The sequence below is a fragment of the Piliocolobus tephrosceles genome, chromosome 7, assembly GCF_002776525.5.
Source record: "Piliocolobus tephrosceles isolate RC106 chromosome 7, ASM277652v3, whole genome shotgun sequence".
Taxonomy (NCBI): Eukaryota; Metazoa; Chordata; class Mammalia; order Primates; family Cercopithecidae; genus Piliocolobus; species Piliocolobus tephrosceles.
In genome coordinates this window covers 8835917-8856511 of record NC_045440.1, presented here as the reverse complement: position 1 = coordinate 8856511, position 20595 = coordinate 8835917, and the positions used below count along the sequence as shown (strand labels likewise).

General features: G+C 40.6%; 1 long non-coding RNA gene across 1 annotated transcript in view; it reads right to left on the bottom strand.

Moving 5' to 3' along the window:
- Window positions 1-20595, bottom strand: part of LOC111547365 — a 56793-nt gene that overhangs the window by 36059 nt on the left and 139 nt on the right. The window lies entirely within an intron of this gene.

The following is a 20595-nucleotide window of genomic DNA, read 5'->3' as shown; positions in this document are numbered from 1 at the left end:
TTGCATCTCAGAGTACTAAGGAAAGGCAAAGCAAAATCTACTGTTCTAGAAAAGAAACATTAGACAAGTTCAGGGACATTTGATTATTTGGAAAGGATTCTTTGTGGAAATAATTTATTAATAAACTAAGCTTTCATACTGAAGTCATGACTAAGATTTATACAAAGATTTATACAAAGAAGCTTATTTGTTACAGAAAGTACACACACACACACACACACATGCATATATACAATATGTGATTATTAGCCAGAATTTTTTGTTGCTGTTGTTTGTTGTTTGAGACAGAGTCTCCCTCTGTCGCCCAGGCTGGAGCGCAGTAATGTGATCTTGGCTCACTGCAGCCTCTGCCTCCCAGGTTCAAGTGATTCTCCTGCCTCAGCCTCCTGAGTAGCTGGGGCTACAGGCATGCACCACTATTCCTAGCTAGTTTTTGCAGTTTTAGTAGAGATGGGGTTTCGTCATCTTGGCCAGGCTGGTCTCGAACTCCTGATCTCAGGTGATCACCCACCTCCACCTCCTGAAGTGCTGAGATTACAGGCATGAGCCACAGCTCTCAGCCTAACCACAGGTTTTAGAACCCAGAGATTCACAATTCGCACTGCATAGTACCATGTGATTCTTGATGTATTTTCTAGCTCTTTGATGCATTCATTTTCAAGCTAACGTGGGGAAGGAGTATGATTGTTAGTTCATCTTCAGATATTGTGTACGAAGTAATGGGTGAACATCACGAGTGAGACGCCCATGGAGCTTGCAAACACTTCCCTTAGCCAATGTCAGCATTAGGGATCTTCAATCCAAGAAGTCCACTTTCATTTCCTCACTCTTTCCTCACCCGCTGGTAATGTGCTGACATCCTGTGAAATCGCCTGAGGGTGAGGAGCTCTGGGGAGAAAAGAAAAAAGAGTATGATCACTTTAAATATAACTAAATTGATAATATTTGGGTATTTTCCTCTCTAAACTCAATACAATACAGCTATCGAATCCACTGTAGCTATAAGAGTACATGTATTTTTTGGATTTGAGGTAGATATCCGGAAGAGATTTTTTTCCTCTGTGTCCCTAGACCTGCGTTCTTTCTAAAACCGTTCTGAGATGAAGGCCTCCCTCCTGTGGTCCTGAGGATGGTGTTGCTAGGCAGCGACAAGATCCTCTTGCACCATTTCCAGAGCCAGTCACTGCAGCCTGCCTCAGTGCACACCTGGGCGCCAGGCAGGTGTTTGGAAGTGACTCATTCTCTAAAGAACATTTGCCTCTAGAATTTTTTTTAGAAATTCATTTTAAATCAGGGCATATAAAATAAGCCTTAATAACCGTGAAGGTATTAATATAGTTTTGAGAAATACAGGGATTGACAGCTTGGATAATCAGGAAAGAGTGAGAATTAAATATAGAGAAGAGGATGGTAACTAATGTTAGCTGAACAAGTCATTTCAACTGTGATTTTAAGATAATAGCTTTTGAAGTATGGTCCTTGTGGAAAAGTCGAAGCAAAAGTTTATGTGACTCTAAGGCAGAAGCTCAGTGTTTAAGAGAACAGAAATATGCTTTTAATTAATGTGATGACTAAAAATACAAAATGCTTTGGTGGGTCTTTTCTTATTTGATTACAAGTCTTTGTTGAAGCTGTTATATGTCACTTTTAGCCATTTCATGTAATAATTTTATGCCGCAAATTAAAAATCTGGTATATCAATGAAGAACATGTTGATTAAATGGTTTATATGAAAAGAAAGCAGGAAAACAACTTGAAAATATTAAAAGCATTTAGCATTGTGATGATTACCAAAATGACTAATTAATAATACTGGTATTTTTCCTTCTGTCCATTTCACAAATATAAAGATTAGAAAGCATATTAATTATATTAAAAGGTACCAATCAGAAATTGACTTTTTTTACTTGTGGAAATGTCTAGGCAAAGACTAGGTACATCTGTCTTTTTATTCCTATTTTCAGAATGAAGATTCATTACTCTTAAGAGTTGAATTGTCTCCCCCATAAAAAGAGATAAGGTGAAATCCTAACTCCGGCAACGTCAGACTGTCACTTTCTGTGGAAATAGCATCCTGATAGAGAAAGTCAAATTAAAATGATGAAGGAGGAACCCAATCCTGTATAACTGGCATCCCATATAAAAAGGGGACTTTTGCACACAGGCAAACGCAGGAGGAAGATGACGTGAAGACACAGACAGAAAGTCACGTGAGGCTGGATTGATGTGGCCACAAGCCAGGAGTCCCTGGTTGACCAAGAGCTGGAACAGGCAGGAAGGACCCTTTATCTCCAAGTCTCAGAGGGAGCATGGCTCTGCTGACACCTTGATTTTGAACTTCCAGCCTCAGAACTGTGAGACGATATATTTTATTTTAAGCCACCTACTTTATGGAAATTTTTATGGCAGCCCTAAAAAACGGATACAATCGTACTTCTGATAATATAAAAATGCACCCTCAGCCTAAAAATAATCTCATTATAAAAATACACATAAGTATATATAAAAAAGAAGAGATTAAAAATCTTCAAATATCCATCCAGCCTTTAAACAAAAGCCTCTTTTGGTGATCATTCTTTTATTTCATCTGTCTATGAACATATGCCATCATGCAGTATATGATTTTAGCCTATGCATTTCAAACAGATATTGATTTTGAAGATGAATTAGAAGTATTTGTAGTCCTCTTACACAGCAAAGCATAGTACTTGTGATATATAGAGGCTGACCTGTAAAGTTATATTTTGAAGTTCCAATGTGTGCATGCGTGTTCTTCTCAAACATCCTGTAGCAGGACTGGATTCCAGGGACATCAAAAGAGATTACCTTTACCATTTACCAGTCAATTTCTGAAAATGTTCTTCTATTAGAATCCCAGGCATTTATTATAAAATTATTATCTCTGTGAGAATAAAAAAAACCTATGTGAAGGTAAAATACTTTAAACTTGCCAAAGTTTGATGATTAATGTAATAGGATTATTGAAATAATAATCCTGTATTAAGCAAATTTTTCATAAGAAAGAAGGAAGGGCTTGTCATCTGAAAATAGCTTGAGAGATCATGATGAAGGGCAGGTGGAGAGAACTGTGCGTTAGAGATGAAATATTCCCACTCAGAACTTTGCACATCCTGACAGGTATTATTTGAAATACTTTCATGAGTTTGCAGTTTATTTTCCATTTTCTATGGCCAATACATTGTCACATTTAATAATCTCCATCTTGATTACATGTGTAATTACCATTTCTCATTTAGTGAGACAATATTTATGCAGCGTGAGGATTCTCCTTACTCGCTACTTCTTTTATGACTTTTTAACAAAGCTTTAATATTTTAATATATATGTATATGTAATTATATTTTTAAAACACAGCAGCACGATTTCCATCCTGAATGCATATAAATTGGAAATACTGACCAGAAGCAGCTTCCTTTATCGTACACTTCCTGGTGACTTCAACTTGGCCGTGATCTCCTCAGGGTAGGAACTTTGTCTACCAGGTATTTCTGTGCACACATGTACATATTTATCTGCTGTAACATAGTTCATACGTGCTCCTGAAATGTTAGTTTCACTGCATTTTCTATGCGTTAAAATCAATGAATCAATGAAATCTTGGGTTGGATAAAGAGGAGTAAAAGGACAGTATCTGGCAGGTATGAGATGCGATTACACCTCACAGAGGAATGAGGTAAGAAAGCAGGAGAATTCTTTCACAGCTTCCACTTTAATGTGTAAGAAATGTGTCTTTCTAGTGGGTGTGGATTATTCATCACTATTTCTCTCAGGTTGATGGTTATCTTCAAATTTGTTCTAGAAGTAGAAGTGGTTTTGTATTATAGACAGGTGCTGAGACCTTCCTGCCGTCTTCACTCGAGGGATACTTGCTGAGCAGCTGTTCTGTAGCAGACATTGTTCTGGGGGCTGGGGATAAATAGCAGAAGATAGCCAGAGCCTCTCCGCCCTGGCATCTGATAGCAAAGGGCAGTAAGTGATTGTGACAATTTCAGGTGTTAAAAATTCTACTGGTAGAAAAGGGACTGGAAAAGGACTAGATAGAGAAAGGATCAACCAATAAGCTCAGGGCAGAGTAGGTAGAGACCTGCCCCCTTCTGTTAGCCAAATCCAGACACTTTTCACTAGATCACAATGTTTTCTGGTTAAAAGGAGGGATGGGAAGAGTCGTCATTTTTATTATTATTATACTTTAAGTTCTAGGGTACATGTGCACAACGTGCAGGTTTGTTACATATGTATACATGTGGCATGTTGGTGTGCTGCACCCATTAACTCGTCATTTACATTAGGTGTATCTCCTAATGCTATCCCTCCCCCCTCCCCCCACCCCACGACAGGCCCCAGTGTGTGATGTTCCCCTTCCTGTGTCCAAGTGATCTCATTGCTCAATTCCCAACTATGAGTGAGAACATGTGGTATTTGGTTTTCTGTTCCTGCCATAGTTTGCTGAGAATGATGGTTTCCAGCTGTGTCCATGTCCCTACAAAGGACACGAACGCATCCTTTTTTATGGCTGCATAGTATTCCATGGTGTATATGTGCCACATTTTCTTAATCCAGTCTGTCACTGATGGACATTTGGGTTGATTCCAAGTCTTTGCTATTGTGAATAGTGCTGCAATAAACATACTTGTGCATGTGTCTTTATAGCAGCATGATTTATAATCCTTTGGGTATATACCCAGTAATGGGATGGCTGTGACCCTGTTTTTCTTTTCTTTAATTAAAAAGATCATAGTAGTTAGCCTAGCTATTCAGCTTAGTAAAAATTGCATGGTGCTCAAATTTAAATAAATAAAAAGCAAATGAACACTTTTTTCTGAAAAATATTAAAGAATATGAGAAACAATACCCTGAAATAATTTTCTCAAGAACATAAAAAACCTTGCATCAGCCTGGCGTGATGGCTCACACCTGTAATCTCAGCACTTTGGGAGGCTGAGGCAGCCATATCACAAGGTCAGGAGTTCAAGACCAGCCTGACTAATGTGGCAAAACCCCGTCTATATTAAAAACACAAAAATTAGCCGGGCATGGTGGTGGGTGCCTGTAGTCCCAGCTACTTGGGAGGCTGAGGCAGGAGAATGACTTGAACCCAGGAGGCAGAGATTGCAGTGAGCCGAGATGGCACCACTGCACTGCAGCTTGGGCGACAGACAGAGTGAGACTCCACCTCAAGAAAAATAAAATAAAATAAATAAATAAAACTTGCATCATAGAATAATGAAAAAACGAAAAGATGACCATTAGAATCTTCTAATGTAATTATCTCTGGGGAAAGAAGCAGAGAAGGAGAATGAAAAATCCATTCATTTAACAACAACAAAAAATACGATCTGGACTTTGCTCTCAGTCCTGGCAATGTAGCTACTGAAAAACATTTTCCTTCATTGAAATTACATTCGAGTGACTCACAATGCATGAAGGTTCCTGCCTGTTTTCCACAGCGGGCACAGGGATCTTTAGGGGTCTTGCCGTCCATCCATCCTTGCAGCTCTTTGGGGGTAGGTGGGTCCATTGGTTTCAATGGAGAAGAAACTGTCTAAGGTGATGTGCCTTGTCCAGCATCACACTCAGGCTCTACACCTTAGCCAGTGCCACACACTGGGCTACGCCGTGGACCTTCCTCTGACACCTGCGTCCCCTTTCCCTGAGGTCAGCCCCATCCACAATGGCTGTAGCCCCCAGCATCCGCCTGCAGACTGATGTCTTCTGTGTGACACTCAGGGATGGAGCAGGGGGAGGGTTCGCAGGGAGAGGACCTCTGGAACCAAGCCAATGACCTTCATTGGTGTTAGCAGTTGTGCTGTCTGGTAAGCTCTGCATTCACTTTCCCAAGGATGGCCCTTCACTGTCCCGGAGCTGTAGAACTTGGTCTGTTCACACCCTTGAATACAGAAATGAATAGGGTTTTCCAGGAAAACTTCTGGACAGTGTAGAAGTCCTTACAGGATTGTGGAAGATGTGCGCTTTCCAAACAAAAATATCACCCAAGAAAGAGAGAGACATTGTTTCCGGGAATACTGGGTTGGACCTCATGGTGCTGTCTGGGCCACAGGCCTGAAAGTAACCATTCGCCATCAGACCGGAAGCAGGGAACCCGGGAGGAAGGCTGCCTCTCAGAAGACGATTTGGGAGAATGGAAATATGATGGTTAAAATTGTGGAATACCCAGAATACAATGTAGATACATATAGAAAAATATGCAAATAAAACAGCATAGTTAATGCAAAAAAACCACAACTCTGCAGAAAAGAAAACGCAATTTTAACATACTAGACCCACACAAAGTTTGTAATTTGACTAAGAGGGTGATATAATTGTAGTAGCGAGGGTGAGGAACGAAACAGACCCAAGGAAGAGCTGATCTGCCACGGTCATTAAAAAACAGTTCGTATGCCCCAAATGGATACATCCCTAAAGGACAGTGTGAGAGTCTGTTTAATAAATCTGAAGGGTACCACGGGAAGATTCCGGTGACGGAGTTCACAGCCATTGTGTCTAGTGTCCAGTGAGCTGGAGTGTGAGAAGGAACAGAAAAACAACTTTTTATTTCTCAAAATGATAAATAAATCTCACCACTAGTTAAATTCTTAATATTGGATAAGTACTAGTCTGATAAAAATTAAAATACAGGGTGGGTGCGGTAGCTCACATGTGTAATCCCAGCACTTTGGGAGGCCGAGGTGGGCAGATCACCTGAGGTCAGGAGTTCGAGACCAGCCTGGACAACATGGTGAAACCCCTTCTCTACTAAAAATACAGAAATTAGTTGGGTGTAGTGACAGGTGCCTGTAGTCCCAGCTACTTGGGAGGCTGAGGCAGGAGAATCGCTTGAACCTAAGAGGTGGAGGTTGCAGCGAGTCAAGATCATGCCACTGCACTCCAGCCTGGGTGACAGAGTGAGACTCTGTCTCAAAAAAAAAAAAAAAAAAATTAAAACACAAAGAATTCATTTTATTTAATTGAACTTGCTCTTTTAAATGCATTAAAAAATTGTGAAAAATTCAGAAACAGAACGTGTTTCTCCAGATTCCCAAAAATCTCAGGATGACACATATATATATATGTATTTTTTTTTTTTTTGCCCTGTTAAATACATATTTTTAGTGATCCAGCCACTGCACTGGGCACCAAGGACTCCAAGTGGAAGATGATGTCATCCATAATGGCCTCTCCAGGGGAATCGATTTTGATGACTCCAATCAAGGACGGTGAGTCAATAACAGTGAGCACTGAAGATGCTATGGCTTGAGAGGGAAGGAGAGAGGCAGCCGCTGCCTGAGGTGAGCTGTGGTGATTCTGGACTAGGAGGAGGGCTAAGGCAACTGGCGGGGGCACTGGGTCAGGGCAGAGAGTCAGATCCACATTTTTTTTTTTTCTTTTTTTTGAGACGGAGTTTTCCTCTTGTTGTTGCCTAGGCTGGAGTGCAGTGGCGCTATCTCGGCTCACTGCAACCTCTGCCTCCTGGTTGCAAGTGATTCTCCTGCCTCAGCCTCCTGAGGGACTTTAGCTGGGACTACAGGCGCCTGCCACCATACCCGAATAATTTTTGTATTTTTAGTAGAGACAGGGTTTCACCATGTTGGCCAGGCTGGTCTCCAACTCCTGACCTCATGCTCCTCCCTCCCCAGCCTCCCACAGTGCTGTGATTACAGGTGTGAACCACCGCGCCCAGCCCAGGCCCACATCATACAAGGCTTTCTGCCTGTGGGAACTGCAAACGCATTAGGACTAGTGGCAGCTGAGCTCAAAAGCAATGGAGAAAAGGGAACAGGTTAGAAAGGCACCATGCCTTTTCCTATCATTCCCACCTAAATCAACTGTAGAGGAAACAGATATCTATACTGGAACCAATAATGTATAAATGCTGTTACTGGTCATTTATTTTAATATTTCTATCTGGATTTTTCAGTTAAAGATGCAGCTGGTATGTTTCATTTCTTGAGGTAAAATTCATAGGGCAAACCTGGTTTTTAATATAAAAGTAGTGGTTAAGACTATGAGCTTCAGACTCCAGGCTAACATAATATTTGAGTAAGGTTTATAACCCTTCTTGAATCTGATGGTCTTCACCATCAGAAGAACTATCAATTGTATTTACTTAATGGTGTTGCAATGTGGTTTAATTGAGATAACATATCAGAGTAATCCAAAGGAGCCTAGCAAATAAGAAATTCTCACAGAATTCATCTCGGTCCTTCTCAGATTCTGGGTTTATTGAATCCTTCCCTCTTCCTCTGTCTCCCACTGGCTAAAAGGAATAGAAAAATGGATTAGCTCACTTTTAACAGACAGATCCAGGATTTAAGATAAACATTTTAATATAAAATATATCCTTCTTTATACTCTTTTGCAATGAGTAATCCTGTAAGATTGAATATAACATGGAAACGTAAGCCAGAATATGTTAAATTATTCTTGGCTTTATATAATGTTCAAAAACACTTAGCATCCAAATGTGCAAAGTATGCTTTAAAATTCACGTTAAGAATTACTTTTGCTAGACATTTCTTTCTATCAGACATTATTTCAGAAGTGTTAGTATAAGTAGGGTAGAAATAGTCTGACAAAAATCTTTCATGACATTTAGTCTTGAATATCCTTGCTTACAAATGCAGGAATACATTGCATTCTATGCTTCTTTAATACTTTGTCATTTCATCCTTTTAAAACACATATTTTTTCTTTTACGTCATATTTGTAATAACTAAAATTTATCTTTTTCACTGAATGAGGAATCAACATATAAATGAAATGCATTCAGTTACCTTAGTCACTTTAGCATGATTTCGCCTTTAGAAGCCTTGCACACCTCGATAGATGTCAAGGCAAAATCAAGAGAGGATGCAGATGCTGGGAGCTCCCAGTGGGACAGCCCTTCCGGGGTCCTTACCAGCCCACTGAGCACGTCTTTGGAGTCAGCTTTTGCGACAGCTGTGAGATATTTTGCAGGTGTAGCAAAAATAATCTGTGAGCAAGGGAGGAATTCAGGACAGTGATTTTCACATTTTCTTGGTATTCCTAATTTTTGTATTTTTTTCTGTATCTTTCATTTTACTTTAAGTTCCGAGATACATGTGCAGAATGTGCAGCTTTGTTACATAGGTGTACATGTGCCATGGTGGTTTGCTACACCTACCAACCCATCATCTAGGTTTTAAGCCCCGTGTGCATTAGGTATTTGTCCTAATGCCCTCCCTCCCCTTGCCCCTCACCCCCAACAGGGTCCTGTGTGTGTTGTTCCCCTCCCTGTGTTCATGTGTTCTCACTGTTTAACTCCCACTTATGAGTGAGAGCAATCGGTGGTTGGTTTTCTGTTCTTGTGTCAGTTTGCTGAGAATGATGGCTTCCAGCTTCATTCATGTCCCTGCAAAGGACACAATCTCATTCTTTTTTATGGCTGCATAGTATTCCATGGTGTATATGTGCCACATTTTATTTATCCAGTCTATTATTGATGGGCATTTGGGTTGGTTCCAAGTCTTTGCTATTGCAAATAATGCTATAATAAACATACATGTGCATGTGTCTTTATAGTAGAATGATTTGTAATCCTTTGGGTGTATATCCACTAATGGGATTGCTGGGTCAAATGGTATTTCTAGTTCTAGATCCTTGAGGAATCACCACACTGTCTTCCACAATGGTTGAACTAATTTACACGCCCACCAGCAGCGTAAAAGCATTCCTATTTCTCCACAGCCTCGCCAGCATCTATTGTTTCCTGACTTTCTAATCATAGCCATTCTGACTGGAGTGAGATGGTGTCTGAATGTGGTTTTGATGTGCATTTCTCTAATGATTGGTGATGATGAGCTTTTTTGTCATATGTTTGCTGTCCACATAAATATATACAAAAATTACCTCAAGTTGGATTAAAAACTTAAAAGTAAAACCAAAAACCATAAAAATTCTAGAAGAAAACCTAGGCAATACCATTCAGGACACAGGCATGGGCAAAGACTTTAAGACCAAAACACCAAAAGCAATTGCGACAAAAGCCACAATTGACAAATGGGATCTAATTAAACTAAAGAGCTTCTACACAGCACAAGAAACTAGCATCAGAGTGAAAGGGCAGCCTACAGAATGGGAGAAAATTTTCACAATCTACCCATCTACAGGAACTTAAGCAAATTTACAAGAAAAAAACAACCCCATCAAAAAGTGGGCAAAGGATATGAAAAGATACTTCTCAAAAGTCTTCTTAATTAAAGAAGTCTTCTTTTTTAAATGGAGTCTCATCTCCCTCTGTCGCCCAGGCTGGAGCTCACTGAAACCTCCACCTCCTGGGTTCAAGCAATTTTCCTGGCTCAGCCTCCCGAGTAGCTGGGATTACAGGTAACTGCTACCATGCCCAGCTAATTTTTATATTTTTAGTAGAGATGGGGTTTTGCCATGGTGAACAGGCTGGTCTTGAACTCCTGACCTCAGGTGATCAGTCGGTCTCGGTCTCTCAAAGTACTGGGATTACAGGCATGAGCCATCTCGCACAGTCTCTTCCTAATTTTTAATACTAAATATCTCATGGGGATTGAGAATAAAGCAAGTATTTCCAAAGTGGCAATGCCCCTGTTGTAGACCATAAAGGTCTTGGTGGAAATTTGGAGTCACACAGACCTGGGTTTTCATGGAGTTTTACTCACTTTACAGATTACAGACCCTTTGACAGGGTATTCTCTCCCTGCCTCTAGTACTGCCTCATCATATTGTTTCTTGGATATTTTTAATAGAACACAGCCAGTGACAGGCACTCCACATAATGACGCTGTGTGCGTGGCCTGTGAGCCTGGAGCTCAACGTGTGTCACCCTTGGGTGCTTCACACCCCTCCCCAAGCCCACATAAATTCAATGTACTCAACCAGAAGGACATAATCAGAGAGAATAGCCTGGCATTTCTTTGATTTGGTACTTATCTTTTCAGTTCAATAGAATGGAAAGAAAATAAAACCTTTCTGAGCTCCTACTTATATGACTGAATATACAGAAATGAAGAAAGAAATAGACTCACATTTTCAATAACTTGAAGACTAAAGAGAAAAGAGAAGCACCGGCCACCTGGGGAGCCCTGACGTTGGAAAACACTAGACCAGGTCTGCACAACATGGCAGAAGAGTCAGACCTCGGGGTGGAGCAGCTTGTTGACCTGAGATGAGACTAAGGCAAGAACATTCGGAGACGGAACAGCCTGAGCAAAGTGAACCATGTGAACGGTTCCGTGATCCTGAAGAACAAAGTGGGTGCGGCAGGACAGGAGGCTGATCAGGCAGAGGCTGTGAGGAGGAATCTCGTCTGTTGCCCTGAGACCTGGTGGACAAGGTGGAAACACTGAAAGGCACCTCCCTTCAGGCACACACATTAAAGACTGACTGAAGGACGTTGGTTGGCATAAAGTTAAAAAAGCCCTTATCACAAAATGTGTATATGCAATGCCTGGTACCCGTAATTAGTGTTGTGGAAACAGTTCTCAGTCAATATCTCTAAGTCAGAGATAGCAGTGGATTATTCCTGTCTGTATTTTACATTATCATAATTTTTGTATAGACAAAGCCAGTATCTTTAGCTTGTCTCCCTCATCTGTGCATATGTACAGAGCATCATCACCACCTGTTGGAATGACCTGAAGTGCAACAAAACTCCGTGTCAAAAAACCAGATCTCTAACAGTGAGGCCAACAAGTACCATTCTTATTGGAGGCAAGCACCCAATTCAATTAGCATCCAAATGTACAAAAATGCATAATGTCCATGTCATCAAAGTAATGTGTGTGTTCTGAGGCCACGTTCCCTTTAGTCACAAACAATGTCAACACATGTGAATCTCTGTCTTGTGTTTACAGATTCACAGTGTGTAACTTACAACAAGAAAATCATATCAGAACATTTTATGGATATTGTTCTCAAGTATTTTAGTGTGACTCGGCATAAGGTAAATGAGAAGGCACCACAGAGGGAACTTGAGTTGATTGCATCTGGTGGGATAAACCCCAAGAAATTCTGGCTTGAAGACATCAGGCTGATGGGAGCAGAGAGAATGTGAGCCTGGGAATCATCAGTGGGAGAATTTAATGAGATAAAATGCTTTGAAGTGGTTTAAAGTAATTCTTAAAGTGATTTTTAAATTGCACAGCTAAAACTTGTAGAAAAATACAGCTGTTTTGTAACAAGTTGAACTCAGGAACAATATTTGTCACTTTTGTTTTTCTTCTATGCCATGGAATCTGTCTTTGCAGTTTTCAGAGTCTTCAAATAAAAGAAAGAGCCATTGTTATTATTCAGGCAGATAAAACTCAATGACAAACATAGCTTATTTAAGCTAGAAATCTGGGAAAAATAAAAAATGGAAATACCCCTCGCACCTTCAGGGACAAATCAACTTGAAGAATGAAACTCTTCATGGAATCCCTACTAGGGCCATCCAACCACTTCCCAGTGAGAGCATATTTCGTTCAACACAGGCTGATGTGCAAAGTATAAAAGACGTTGCTATTCCCATCTTCACTGTAAACATACAGTCAAATGTCACAGCAAATTAATTAAATCGATTAATTAACTAAACCTGCGCTACTTCTGATTTGGATTTTGTCTTTCCATTGCTCCTGCCATCCCAAGATCAAATCCTGCCAAACAAGCTCTATCTAAGCTGTTTTAGGTGGTTTTTACTCTTCATTTTTTCTTTCATACTCTTACCTTTCTGTATGAAATATTTTGTGGTGAACACAGCTATGTTTAATCTTGCCTGGCCTCAGTATTTTTTTGTGTGTGTGCTGCTGTTTTTAAACACAGGAATAGGAAATTACATTTATAGGGAAAGAAAATTATTCCAAGTCTCATAATTGTTTAACTTGGGAACAGAAAATTATGTTGCTTTCAGGCTTCATGCCCTAAACATTTCAAATTGGTCTTACCTTTTCTAATCTAAATTATGAGCCCTGCGTCCTTCTCAATCATGTGCTGTATTCCATACACAATAATACAAACCACAGTCATCCGTTGGTACGTGCATTTGCCTATCAGATTTCTCTAGAATAGAATCGCAATAAGGGTGGTGCTCAAACACCTCTTGTAAACACTGACTCTCAAATACCTAACTCAGAGCCTGAGACATGTCTTGTGCTAATAAATATGTGACTAATTAGATAAATTTACTTTAAGGCATAAGAAGGGCACATGTAGACAGTGGCACGTGATTTATAACATATATAAGGAATTATCTTTGCTTGCTATTTATAAGATAGCGTGCAAAACTCCTGCTCATTAAACAGGTGTTTATACAACACCCACTCATTGAACTGTGAGATTTCTCCCAGTGGCAGAACGTCCATTTCCGGAGAGGGTGTCGTGTCTGAAGGGCTGAGCTCTGGAAGCCTAGGCTGTGCTCAATATTTCTGCTCACTCTCTGTCCCTCCTTTTCTTTCCATGTGCTGTCTCTGTCAGAGGATTTTGATGTATGTAAAAAAATCACATTTCGCCAAATTCCTGGTTGGCTGGATTATGGATGCAGCTTAATTTTTCATATGAGACATTCTTCTGAGGGATTAGGAAGTCAAAACAGAAGTGGAGACGTAGAGATATGTGTGGATTCTCAGGCTGCAAGAGAAGGCATACAGGAATGGAATATTTAACTGATCTTGTCAGATTTTCTGAAATAAATACATTAGCTTCCATAGCTGAAAGGCGATCCAGTTTAGTGTCTAGTAGTTGGATAAATTTAGGTCTAACTGGCGACCTGTATCAAATATGTGTGCAGTACTTGAGCATCCCTGGTATAAGGCAGAGAGAAGTATTTAAAGGCTTGGATGGAAATCCTGGGATAAGTGACCATGAACAGCTCCCACCTGCCTCCTCTGCTTACATCTCCAGGAGAGTCCAGGAGTCACTCAGGTAATTAAGGTGCATGAGTGACGGGAACTCCAACATCCTTAAAGAGCTCAGTAGTAACTGATTTTGAAGGCCAGTGATAATGGAGGGGAAATGACATCACCAAAATGAGGTTCTGGATGTCAATAAGCATGACGGTACACCAGAGGACGGGGCGGGCATGATGGTCCCAGAGGGTGGCGGGGGTGGTGGGGAGCCTGACAGCACCAGAAGGTGGTGGTGGGGGGGCTGATAGCACCAGAGGACAGGACAGGAGCTGGCATGATGGCACCAGAGGATGGTGGTGGGGGGAGGCATGATGGTCCCAGAGGACCGGGAGTAGGGCGTGATGGTACCAGAAGGTGGGGGTGGCCGTGATGGCTTCCCAGAGAGCTGACACACAGAGCTGGAGCTCACCAACCAGAGAGAAGGTAGACCTGGTTACTGTAGTGAATAGTAAGGTTGGGATAACAATTGGGATGGTTTGACCTGCAGGGAGCTGCAGCTAATTGATTATGGTATCTATATGAGTGTAAAAGAGAGGCTGAAAATTAAACTTCGCTTGATTTTTTTTTACCTTGGCCTCTTATGTTCTATTTATCCTGTGAGATATAGGTTTTATTCTTTTCTAAAGTGATCTGGGTCAAAATTAAAACAACAATAGGAACAAACCTCCTTGTCATTGGCTTCAGTTGGGTTTGTTCAATGAGGAGACCTGGTTTGGTGGTAGAAACTAAAGGGAAGCAACAATAAAGGCCAGGGTATTTATTTCCCATAACACCTAGCCAGGCCCTCTCAGGACAGCCACATCCCTGGATTAAAGGTAACTGTTCTCCTCATTGCAGCCAGACAATAGGAACATCTACTTGCATTTTCTTCAACCCAAACTCTCCCCCTTATCAGGTCTGGAGTAAGTGAGATTTGAGAGAAAGGCTCTCCTGCTGCTAGTCTCAGAATTATTTCTTGAACATCTCCCACACCCTAACCTACACCTTTATAAACAGTCCCTCTCCTTGCCAAGGTTCTGGAGAAGGCACAGCCCAAGGCTATGATGTCAAGGTATCAGCTTAACTGGGAGGGAGAAGCACCCAGCAGTGAATGCGAGGGGTTGGGGAGTGAGAGAGCTTCACAGAGGCAGCCGGTTCGTCTTCCAGCTCTGCTGTCTTGGTGCTCAGGAATTATCCTGGGGGGATGCAAGTAGAACCACACCTCGGTCTCCAAGAGAGGAAAGGATGGGAAATGTATCTGACTAAATCTCACTAGTGTCCCATTCTCCCAGTTTGCACCATGGGTCCGTGGCTAATTCCACACACCTGCCCTCTGGCCTGGCATTCGCACCAAAAGCAGTTATCCTGTGTGGTGCTGTATCCACGTGTGGAGGCTGAGGGGCCACCTCATTTAGGTGTCGTCCCAACTGAAGTAGGGAGATGATCAGAAGAGTATGAGAAAAAACACAAGATTGGTGTACAAGCCGTTTCGAATATTAACTCTTCTTGAGCAATCTCATTTCAAATGAATGCTTCATTTCCTGACGCTACTCTAAGTGATACGGTAAGAAAAAAGAAAAAAAAAAAACCAATATGCAGGTTGATGATCACGAGTGACTTGACATGGGTCCACATGGAGAGTCTAGTCCCTCCATACCGACAAAGCTAAAGCTGAAAGGTTGTCACACTTTCAGTCTCCCGCAGGTAAGCACAGGTGATGGAGGAGCTTTGGAATGATGGAAGTCTCCCAGGTCACCCCGGAATATGCTGCCATTCCTTTTGCCACCAGACTCACTAGGCTTCCAGCTCTAAGTAGAGACCAGAGCAGAGAGGGTTCTGCTGCCACTCGAGGCATGGGGCAGCTGCTGTTTCTGCGGAAGACTTAGGACTCAGGAGGTCACATGTTTCTGAAAGGGCTATGGGAGCACAGAGGGTTCCTGGTCAGTGGCAGAGCCGGCAACGCTGCAGATCTGGGGAGCATCTGGGGAAATCGTTAGTTGCAGAGACTCATGGGCTGGGAGGGAGAGGGTGCATCCACCTGAATGGGTGTTTCCACAAGGCTTGTTCTCCGGATCCCTGGGTGTGGCACACTTGAGTTCTGGAGCAACAAAACAATGGCTAGCGCTCGTATTGACAGATTTCTTCAGTAGTTCTCAGGATCAATGATTAAAAACAAAACATCAGCAACCACAAAACAAAAAGAAAAATAAACAAAACAAACCGCACACATACAGGGATATTATAATAAAAGTTAATGTCTCTAAAGCTAAACAATAACTGGTAAGATCTCAATGAGTAAAAAAAGTTACACAGAAGAGAAAAACTGAATCAGACTAGCAGTAGTCAGGGGTGCCAGATAAAATACAGAACACAAGTTATTTTTAAATTTCCAAAGAATAATATATATTATATATTTTTATTAGGTTGGTGCAAAAGTAATTGCAGTTTTTGTCATTCAAAGGAATGGCAAAAACCGCAATCACTTTTGCACCAACCAATATATAAAAATATGTATTATGTATCTATAATGGGCATGCATTATATATCTCAGATACTGAGATATATATTATATAAGTATATCTATCTCAGATATTGTACAGGATATACTTAAAGGATATTACTTGTTTGTTCCATAAAAATAAGTTTGAAAGTTAAATGATAGAACTTGAACAAATCCGATATCCATCAAAGTGAAATTTAAGATTAAAACATGAATTCGTGAAATAAGTTGAAGACAAACATTAAATAAAATTTCATATGGTATGAAATGGCATAATGAAGGGGGCATACCAAACATTAACCACTGTAGTCCAAAGAAAATAGCAGTTCAATTTTCAAAGGAAAGATGGTTCTAAATTTGGGAGAACTTTATAATTTATAATCTTGGTAGATGATAATCATACATCTCTTCTAGAATATAGCTGATATAATAAGGCAAAAATTAGTAAGAATACAGAGAAACAAAAACATATAATAAACACGTTTGGTTTAACAAATGTCTGTGAAATGATATAGCCTATACATAACTAAAATCAATATTTATGTCCATGGAGAAGTTCCAACATTTTTTCAAGGACTGACAAAGTAATTTTGAAATGCTGGAGATTACCTTTTTAAAAAATCTAATAAAAATACCAATTAACAATAAAAACAATAAACCTTTAGCATCTGTGAAGTTACTCAAGTCTCTCCAAGATATCCTTACATCAAAAGATGCAATTGTAAATTGCATAGAATTCAATGAAAAGCAGAGTACCACTTACTAAAATGATGCTTAGTTATCAATGGTTGTGCAGTTTAATAAAAAGGAAAATTTTCCTGCCATTGTATCATATTTGAACAACATCACCAGAATAAACCAAATGGAACACAAACTATAAAATAATAAGAAAAAAGTTTAAATTAATAAAGTAAGAAACGAAAAGTAGAAATAATAAGTAAGTATAAACCCTGGTTCTTTGTAAAAATGAAATAAAAAAGGTATTGAGCACAGTAATGCAAAAACAGAAAATATAATTAGAAATGAGGAAAACATAAACATAATATAACCATAGATATAGAAGAGATGAAGTATTATAGGCTAGTAATGCATGCAACTGTAGCGTTATATCATCTAATTCAGAAGCCTGGACAAATAGCTTGATTTTCTACACAGAATATATATTACCAACGTTGATTCAAAATTTAATAGAACATTTGAATTAATCACTGAAAGTACCACTGAAATTTTTGGAAAGGTGATTAAGGAGATATCATTAAAGAGAGGTTCATTTTGTTACTGAAGTACAACTTAGGCATGGATTGTTGTATATGCTGGGATGTTGGACAGCTCCCTGGTTCATTTTATGGTGGCAAAACCTAACTATGGGAACAAGACAAAGTCAAAAACAAGTCAAACCAAACTAAACCCAAAGAGACAAAGAAGTACCCAGAGATCATTTCCCTTTTCCACTGGATTCGAGAGCTCCTCCACCACTGGTGTCCTCGGACGAATATTCAACATGAGCCACACCACCCACCCCAAGGCATCTGTTCATGTGTTCATGTTTCTCTTTGGGGTGAGTTCTATCCTTTTTTTTTTCTTCAATTCCCTAACCATTTACCCAAACAACTGCAGTCTTCCAGCAAAGGGGGCTTGTCTCCCTCGGGAGAAACTGGAGAACAGCTTCACTGGCAAGGGAGACATGGGAGGGAATTCAGAACACACATGTCTAAAAATCATCTGAATTTTCCCAACAGCTCCATTCTAAAGCTTGGCAGCCCACTACCTCTCAAACAGTGTCGTCATTTGTACATGACGTCCTCGAAGCCCTGGGGGTTCAATTTACATCACAATTTTGCAAAAACACAATTAGATTTAGAGTCTTGTTTATATCCATATAAAAACTCTATAGTTAAAGAGATAAGAAATCCCTTTGGCTCCTCTGTAGAAACTCCGGTCCGACTGTACTTTGGGCTGAGAGTTCAAGTTTCTCATTTTCCATGTCTATTTGTCCAGCGCAGTTGGACGCAAGCGTTCCCTCCATAGACCTGAGTTAGAAACACTCAGCACCCCTGGGGTCCCTTCACGGGCCACTCTGACAGAGCAACCGCAAGGAAAGCTACGTGGTTATGAGGCCACTGAGCCAGGCATTACGCACTATCATGGAGTGGCAAACAAGGGCCCCAGGCACAGTCCTGAGACCATTACTGCCACAAATCACTGCACCTGAAAGCATCCCCTCAGGAGAAGCGAGTCACTCTCAGTTCCACACAGAGGACGTGTAACATAGGGCCCGGGTGATATGCTGGGGGAACTAGGAAAGTGGAAAGGAAACAGGGAGAGGTTGAGGAGCAAAAGGGAGACATGGAAAGATAAGAGATTGTGTATTCATGGAGATACAGGGAAGGGGACAAGATATTTCAAAGCCTAAAGGAGCAGACCTGGAAATAAACAAGACTGGGATTCAGGCACAGCTACACACCTGCTTTGACAGAGGTCTTGCTCCAGCAAAGGCTGCGACCAGCGTTCAACCTGACTCCACTTACAATGAGCAACAGAAACACTGAGCTACACAGAGCCAGGGCGCACAGACACCGGGAGTCCGTGTGTACAATGAGGAGAGAGAAGGCCCCTGGGCTGCTCAGGGAGTCCTAGTTTCTGAATGAAAATGAAGCCACTTTGTGTCTCTGCCACCCTTTCTCCCTTTCTCTGCCTCTGTGTCTCTGTTTCTCTCCTTCTCTAACTCCCCACCTTCCCTGTTTCTCTTGCTTTCCGCTGTTCTCTCTCTTCCCCCCACTGTCTGTGCTGCCGTCTCCTCTCCTGCCTTTCTCTATTTCTGTTTTGTCTCCTCTCTCTCTCTGTGTCTTTTCTCTTTCTCGTGGTTTCTCTCTATACATTCCTCTCTCTCTAGATGTAGCTCTGGCTCTACACCTCTCTGTGAACTAGTAACAAGATGCAGCATCTAAAGTTATTTTCTCAAGTATATATTAGTCTCTGTAAAAAACATTATTTTTTCTCTCACAGTATTGTACATGTCAATGTGATTTTATTAAAACCTATTCCACTCTTTGATTTATAAAGGCTTTTCCCCCAAACTCTATTATTTATAATTCACATGATGGTATAAATCATTTTGTAGGTCAAATAAGTTTGGGACCTGACTTCATAATCTTTACTGCCCTGATAATATATAATAAGCTCAGCGGGAACTATTTTAAACTCAAATGGAATTTCTGTCAGCTAATTCCTGAGATTTTTAATCTGACTTATAAATTGTCAAGTCTCAACAAGTATCAGTCACAAAAATATGTATAAAGCACATGAAGAAAATGATTTCAGTGGTAATACCAGTTAATTTGTCAATTATCACATCATGATAGAAAATAATGTATTTAATTAAATTTTCTTAGGTGTTGATTATTTCTTGTGGGTCAGAAATGATATTTTGCTGGAAAATAAATCACATTGCATTGTATAAAATTGGCAGAAAATTAACTATTTTTGCTGTTCTGTACATATTTTAAACAAGACATTTTCTTTCTACAAAATCAAAAGATGGACTTTTTGGGCTAGAACTTTCAAGTATGATGTCTTGTGTTGACATAGAGAAATCTTATTTTAAGAACTGATTATATGAGGCAGCACCAACGCATGCTAATTATTTATCAGCCTGACTAACGGTTATGCTTTTAAGCTACTGAGACTATGTCATTGTGCTTGCAAATACTATTTTAGCTGCAGCAGTTGGTTTCTGGTGGAATTGTATCAGCGATTTACTCCAAATAAATTTAAATGCATCAATTTCAAATGCAAACAGGACAATGTTACATCAGATGACCTAAATGGAAAGGACTAAAATAACGACACAGAGGGATGGTCCAAGGTTGACCAGACACCAAAGACCCTGAGATGGACAGCGGGACCGAGGGGAGTTCTCTTGGGTGCAGGCTATGTAGTAACAGAGACCTACCCCCAGGTTCAGGACATATGCGGGGCAGTCCCTGGACAAGATTTGGGCATCGATGTAGAATCAGAATCAGAATAAATGATTACATCTTCAGACTAAGAGGGAGTAGCCCTTTTAAATAGCAGATGAAGACGATGAGAAGCCATTTGTTCACCTGTCTGTCACACACATTGAAAAGTTACCCGGACTTCAAAACACAGAATGGAAATGTGGGGGGTGTTTGTGCCACGCCCTTGCCACTCCGAGGTGAACAAGCCCACAGCTAGGAACACAAC